Genomic DNA, 8051 nt, shown 5'->3' on the forward strand with positions numbered 1-8051 from the left:
AATGAGATTTAGGGATTATGCGCTCAAGGCATAATCAGGTTGGACTCGGTACTCATAACCGAGATGAACCACTTCTAAGGCCTTAATGTATTTAGACGTGTGAGAGTAACACGTGGGTCTACGTCATGTAGATTTAATTAGATGTGTGAGCGCAACACATAGGTCTACGCCACGTAGACATAAATGGGCATGATGAGATAATGATCAGGTCTGTGCTATACAGACATATGTGAATGAGCATATTATATTTGTTATGATTTATACTGTCTTGCTGGGCTTGGCTCACGGGTGCTCTACTGTGTAGGAAAGGGTAAGTCAGTGGCTGATCAACCATGAGTTTGAGGAGCAAGATGAAGAATGTACATGTTCAAGCCATATCAGACCAAGCGGGTTAAGGGTCTATCAGTGATGAACTTTTGAATTCTATTTTTCCGTTTAGGTCGGCTAGAAAGAAATAACTTGTAATAGTGTTTGTAAATATTTTTGGGATCCCAACTATTTTAAAAGTTTGAATATATTACAAGTTTATTTTCATTCTGTTTAATATAAAAGTTTAAATTCTGCGCTATTTTGATTAGTAATCCCATTTAGGGAATTAGGATTTCATATGTATTTTGGGTAGCGTGTCTAATTAACCAGGGCGTTACACTAAGGGAGTTACGAAAATAAGTTCCAAGTATCTCGCAGCGGGACCGCCATACACTAAAAATTAACTATCTTTACCAGAAGCTATTTAACACTGTTAGATAATCATAATGGTGGGAAGCACTTTATTTGTAATTTATCTCCTATTTTTGTGGGCCTCCTTCACCTATAAAAAGAAGAGATAAGTTGAAAAATACATCTTTTTTGTATTCATTAATAAAAAATATCCTCATATTATATTTTAATAAAATATACCAACTTTTTTGAGTGGGTTGCCCAATATACCCTTACTCTCTACTTAAGGCTAGCATATAATTTAAATTAACCTAAGGGATCTAATTGGGACATCATCTATAAAAGTGAGTATAATTTAAAGAATATAAAAATAGAGGTAAAAATTAAAACTGTAACGCCCCGATTTCCCGAGACGTCACACTAGCTAGTCCGTTTAAAACCATTTAAGATAAAGACAATAAAAGACTTCTTTAATGAAAAATAACTAAGCATGAGATCTCATTATTTTTAAAACAAAACATTTATTTATTCATAACCTTAAAATATAAAGCTTTACAAAAACTATTTGAATCATAATCTTAAATGAAATATTTTTAAACCAAAACATCGTGACAATCCCCTAACATGTAATCCATGCCTCGAGCTCGCCACCCTCACTGTATAGTTTTGCCTTTACCTGCACACAGAGTACCCGTGAGCTAACGCCCAGTAAGAAGAGCTATGTAGGACATAACCCCCCCAACTTGATAACATAGTCATAAGTATAACAATATCACAACATCAAATCAATTCATACCATATTTGCATACATATAACAACATGTCATATCACATATTATTCTTACATACAATACAACATCATATCACAGTGTAATCTTAACGCATGCTATACTCACACACATAACACATAGTATCTTATCGCACATTGTCCTCACATACGATAATCTACTCCCACTCATGTTGATCAGACATGAAGTGTAACTTGCCCTGCCTTGTGCTGTTCTCACACTCGGCATCCAATAGGGCAATCCCTTATCACAAGTTGTACTCACCCATGATAGGATAACCTGCAAGTAAACCCATACAAGCAGCCAAAAATATATCCTGCAAATGCTATGCTCACACCACAGTAAAAACCTATCCTATAAGTGCTATCCTCACACAAACAACCAAAAGTCTTATCACTATCACACACTAATAACATTAGCATAAAACAACAATCTACCATAGAATAAAACATGTAAATACAAACCCATAATACGCTTGTATGTTTCAACATACACCCCGTGCACAAACATGTCCACTCTTCTTACCTCGCTTGTTAAGAACACCTTCTTGCTACTCCAAGCACCTCAATAAATTTTCTTGTTGAGGACAAGATCCTCAAATCCCACTGCTTAAGACTTGTTATCTCGTCACTACTACCTATAACAACACATGGTTCAAGGCCCTAACATTAAAATTCGTACTCTTACAGTACAGCAGAAAGATCACTATTTTTGACCAACAAATATACTAATTCAGTGAAAGTTGTCTTCATAAAAATTATAGGAAATTTTATTATCTTTCCAATGATATAAAGATCATTAAAAATGGCTTAAAACTGAGGGAGTTATGATTGTTTTACTGAAACTATTTCTGAGAAAGAATATGGAGTAACGAATTACACAACTTAGCAAAAATATAAACTTTTGACATTGAATGGTTCAGAACTAGAAGATAACATCTTCATCAAAGTTTTAGGAAATTAAATTCCCTTTCCAATGATACCAAAATCTTTGAAATTGGAATTATATTCAAAGAGATATTACAATTTTACCAAAACAGTTTTGCAAGAACAAGATTCAAGAAACGAATCACATGATATTGAATAAAACTAACTTTTTGACATAGTATGACTTCGAATTAACAAAATGTTTCTTCATAAAACTTATGGGAAATCGAATAAGCTTTCCAACGATATAAAAATCTCTAAAAACGGATCAATATCAAGAGAGATATCATCACTTTACTGAAACTTGTTTTTCTGAAAAACGAAAAAATATAATAGATCCGAACCCTAGATAACATTTAGCATTATTGAGCAAGAAAATATTTCATACCTCTTCACATATTTCTATTCGATGTCTCAAGCCCGCAAGCCTTGATTATAAATCCAAAACTTTAAGAATGAAGGTAGAAAATAAGAAGAATTGTGGAAGGTTTGAGAGGAGCAAACATGAAGAAGAATGAGGCTTTGACTAATTGGTTTGGAGAGGAAAAATAAAACTATGATAGTTTAGGGTTTGATAAAAAGATTATGAGATATCGTATTCTGATAGGTTTAGGTTAACTAAAAATAATAATATATAATAAAATGCTAAAATATTATTAAATCAACAAATATCTAAATTTTTAAATTTTAAAAGTAAGCCCTTTATTTCGTAATTAGGCTCAGTTTTCACCTAGAAAAATTCCGAATTATGATATAACTATTTCTACAAAATTTATAGATCTTTAAATTATCTTTCCAACGCCACTGGAATCACCTCAATCGGAGCTCTAAAACTCTAGATATGATCATTTTAGTAAAACAGTTTTTAATCCTGCGAATTTATCAAAACCTACGAATTTTTGTGACATTAATTCCATTATAATGTTATTTAATGCACTTCATACAATAGATTAAACCCACTAAATAATCTATAAAACTCTAATAGACTTTCATATTGGGCTTTAATTGAGTAATTATCCTAATTCGTAAAAACACCATAATTTTACCTTGACACTTACTATAATTTCAACTATGTTTAGAAATCTATCAATACTATTCTAAGCAATAGTCTCTATTCACTATTAGTAGAAATAAATGAATATTTATTCTCACACAAATTGTATAACAAATAAAATTTAAAATATATGTATATTTTTACCGGGTATTACAAAAACAAATAAAGTAAAGTGGGTATACAATATAATTTTCTCTAAAAAGAGAGCTCTCTTAGCTTATTTTGAAGATTCAGAAAACTACCCATAAGGTCAGATTCTCTCTCTAGAATTTCTCTCTAGAATTCGAAACTTCTGATTCTTAAATAAGAACTCAAAGTAGACGTAGCCTCATTACTATCACGACATAAGAGTGAACTACTATAAATTATTGTGTCTCTCATTAATTACTTTACAACTCTTTGTATTCTCTCTAATCTAGCGAGTGGGTGTGCCTTAGAAGTTTAGTCTAAATTTTTAAGTCAACAATAAAAATAAACCAATAATATATTTATTTTTATGAGGGCAACTCCAATAGTAGATATTAAATTTAGTGTTAAATCAACACATGATAAAATTTTGGCACTAAATTATTTTCTATTCCAATCACAACACTAAAATCATATTCTTTATTATTATATTATTTTATTAAATATAAATAAACACAAATAATAAATACACAAAAAGTTGAAGTATAAATATATTATTTAAATATTAAAAACTAATAGAAAAATACTTTGTGTAGTCTATAGTGTCACACTAATAATAATGGGACACTATAGACAATGTTATAAATATGATAAGGTTGGAATGAATTTAGTGTCAAATCTTATTAAATTTGACATTTTAGGTGGTGTTTGGTTGGAGGTAATGAAATGGAATGGAATAGAAAGAAAACAATCTTCATTCCATTCTTTTGTTTAGTTGCATATTAAAGTATTGGAAGGTCATTCCAATAGAATGATATTTCTACCATTTTGGTGGAATGACTATTTTATTTTGAAATAGAAAAAGAAAAAAAAAAAAAAAAAGAACCATTCTGATACATAATAAGAAAAAAATTAATAATTCTTTTTATCAATTTTTTTATACATTTTAAATTTTATTCAATTCTATTCCTATCCTTATTCACATTTCCATTCTTATATTTTTATTCCTCCCAACTAAACACTACCTTAATATTTTACTAGAGTTAGCCTGAAGGTTCTTAAAGATATAATATCTCAAAGAATTCCAATTTAATTAATAATTTATTATATTTTTAGTTATTAAAATATAATTTTATTAAATTTCTTTTTTACTTATTTTGAAGGGTAAATATTATTTTGGACCCTGTGTTTTACAAAAGTTACCAATTGGACTCTCTGTTTTATTAAATGATAAAATGGACTCTGTATTTTCTAAAATGGTACAAATAAGACCCTTAACTTAATTTTTGACAACTTTTTTTTTAATATAACCAACTTGAAACGAACAGATAAAGAATATGTAAACAGTTTTGTCATAACACTTTTAGATCAGATTATTATTAAATTTTATTTTGACAAAAAATCAATTCAGGGTCCTATTTTTACTATTTTGGAAAATACATGGTCCATTTTGTCATTTAACAAAATAGAGGGTCCAATCGGTAACTTTTGCAAAATACAGGGTTCAAAATAGTATTTACCCTATTTTAAATGGATTTGTCGAGTGTGGCAAAAATATAGAATCCAAAAGGGAAATTTGCGGCAAAACCTCCTAAAGTGGACAGGTTTTTGCAACTAATCCCCTAATCTAAAATTTTGGTGGTAAAACTTGTTGGAAATTATTTTACCAGGATCTTAGATCTACTCACAAGTATGTTGTTTAAACACCCTAAATATGAACTTTCTAAAACGATAAATTAAACACATATAAAGTTAACAAAACCTTACATTAATGCAGCGGAATTAATTTCTCCTTCCGCTCAAATCTCTAACCCTTGTATCCTTTCTGTAGCAGAGTATAATCAAGATCTGAGCCCGAATCTCCTTCTTCTTCAAGTTTGATCCTTCACAGTCTTTCAATATATGATTGAGTTACTGCTTGCTGTGTGTGTGATAACTCTAAGATTTAGAGTTATTATCATATCTTTAAGCTTGAATTTAATGTGAATTGTGGATCAATTAATGTTTATATTGTGTAATTGTGTCTAGTTTGTTGTGTCTTTGTAATAAATGAAAGTGTGTGTGTTAGTAAGTGTTAAATAGACTTATGTTATTGTTTTTATGTGTTTTAAGCAGGAAAAAAATACAAGAATAGGTATTTGAAAATTTTTGGGACAAGGGGAAAAAGGAGCAGGAAAATGATTATTGCCGATCGCATATCACGTAGCACTCATCGCGTAGCAATTTGTCACCCCAAGAAGTTTATTTTGGTAGAATGTCCAAATTGGCTTTAATGAAAAGAAAAACGAGCTGAGGTGGCGGAATGTGGCTCTTGACTCAACAAACATGTGGAAAATGAAGGACAAGTGGGTGATGATTGGGATTTCCAATTAGGGTAAAGTTTGGTACCCTAATTGGGGAAAAAAAAGAAAAGGAGATGATGAATTAAAAGAAGGTGGCTGCACTTGAATAGAGTACGAAAAATACAGCAGAGAAAAGAAAGTTTCTAAGTACTAAGAAGGAAGAAGAGTACAAAGAAGAAGAAGATTGAGAAGAAGGAGAAGAAGGCAACATTCAAAGAAGGATTTGAGCTCAACACTCATCTCTCTTGCTCTCCACTTCGTTTTGTATCATTTTCTTCACTTTAAGCTTTTCTTTAACTTCATGAACAACATACTTTCTGGTTTTGAGTTTCAAATTTCAGCTATGAACTAAATTTGTTTGAGATTTGGGTGGTTATAAACCCTTGTATGGACTAGTGTTTTGATTTTGCAATGATGAAGTAATCTTGGCTTAGTTCAATTAGTTGTGATGAAATGTTGAATGAATGTTAATTTTTGGCCATCTTTAACATTTAGCAAGCTAGATCTTACTTGGAAAAGTAAGACCTAGTTGAACCCTTCTAATTGATGCATGATTTTTACCTTTACTTTTAGGTATTAATTAGTAGTGAAATAGGAATATTTTGCTACCATGTATAACTAAGGATTTGATGCTTATTTGGGCTATTTGTGATCTAAACTGATGTAGGAATGCATTGTGAGGTTATGAATGGTTAGTTGCAAGTTTTGGAAAAAGCTTGCTGGTTTTTGTTGAAATTTGTTAACTCGCCAGAGATTGCCGAATCATTGTCATTGTCATGCCGTATCAACTGGGACATACTAGTGGAAATTAATCACCCAAGTCTATTTTCCTAATCTGAAATTACCACCATTTTAATCACTTTTAGTTTCTTATTTTTAGTTTATTTAGTTAAAAAAATTAGTTCTCAAGTTTAGATTCAAGGCCATAAATTTTTCTCGTGAATTAATGTGTGACTTTATTTTATTTTTACTTGAAATTCTTGGAATTACTTTTAGTTGATTCAACATTATTTAGTAAAAAGTCCCTGTGGAGACGAACTTTGATTTACTTATCATTGTATTACTTGTTTGTGATTGTGTACACTTGCGCAATTATAAAGCAATATAATTTTCACAACAAGTTTTTGGCGCCGGTGCCGGGGACTTTAAGTTCTAAATTTTGTTTTATCAACTAATTGACATTCTAAGAATTTTTGTGCTTTTAATCTTGTTGGTTTGTCTTTGAAATTTCAGGTATCTATAGTGTATGAACCAACAAGAGGACTTTGAACTTGATCCTATTGATCCCGAGATTGAACGCACACTCCGAAGAAGAAGAAGGGTTCAAAAGGCTAAGGGTCGAGATATCATGGCTGAAAATTTTGATGATGATGGGGTTGCTCCACAAATTGCTAATCCCGTCATGTTGGCAGATGATCGAGCAAGGGCTATAAGGGAGTATGCAGCCCCCATGTTTAATGAGCTCAATCCAGGCATTGTGAGGCCTGAAATACAAGCACCGCACTTTGAGCTCAAGCCAATGATGTTTCAAATGCTCCAAACCGTGGGGCAATTCACGGTTGGTTAATCGAAGATCCTCACCTCCATCTCCGTTCATTCTTGGAGGTGAGTGATTCTTTCAAGATCCAAGGAGTAAGTGAAGAGGTGTTAAGGTTGAAGCTATTCCCATTCTCACTACGAGACCGAGCTAGATCATGGCTCAACACTTTGCCGCCTGATTCTGTGACCAATTGGAATGACCTTGCTGAGAAGTTTCTGAGGAAATACTTTCCTCCTACTAGAAATGCAAAATTCAGAAGTGAGATCATGTCTTTTCAGCAACTTGAAGATGAGTCCACAAGTGATGCGTGGGAGAGGTTTAAGGAACTTTTGCGAAAGTGTCCACATCATGGCATTCCACATTGTATTCAGATGGAGACTTTTTATAATGGCTTGAATGCAGCTTCTCGAATGGTGTTAGATGCATCGGCCAATGGTGCTATTCTGTCGAAGTCTTACAATGAAGCATTTGAGATTTTGGAGACCATTGCAAGTAATAACTACCAATGGTCCAACACAAGAGCTCCAACAAGTAGAAAAGTGGCGGGAGTCCTTGAGGTAGATGCAATAACAGCCTTTTGACAAAATTTCAAATGGCTTCCATGACGAATGTTTTG

At 32.0% G+C, this 8051-nt stretch overlaps 1 non-coding gene across 1 annotated transcript; it reads right to left on the minus strand.

The window, feature by feature from the left end:
• Window positions 1-7683: 7683 nt before the first annotated feature.
• On the minus strand, window positions 7684-7790 carry LOC115696038 (small nucleolar RNA R71). Its single transcript, XR_004007639.2, has one exon. It is a non-coding gene; the product is annotated as a small nucleolar RNA R71 (small nucleolar RNA).
• Window positions 7791-8051: the final 261 nt, after the last annotated feature.

This window comes from Cannabis sativa, chromosome 9, assembly GCF_029168945.1.
Source record: "Cannabis sativa cultivar Pink pepper isolate KNU-18-1 chromosome 9, ASM2916894v1, whole genome shotgun sequence".
Taxonomy (NCBI): Eukaryota; Viridiplantae; Streptophyta; class Magnoliopsida; order Rosales; family Cannabaceae; genus Cannabis; species Cannabis sativa.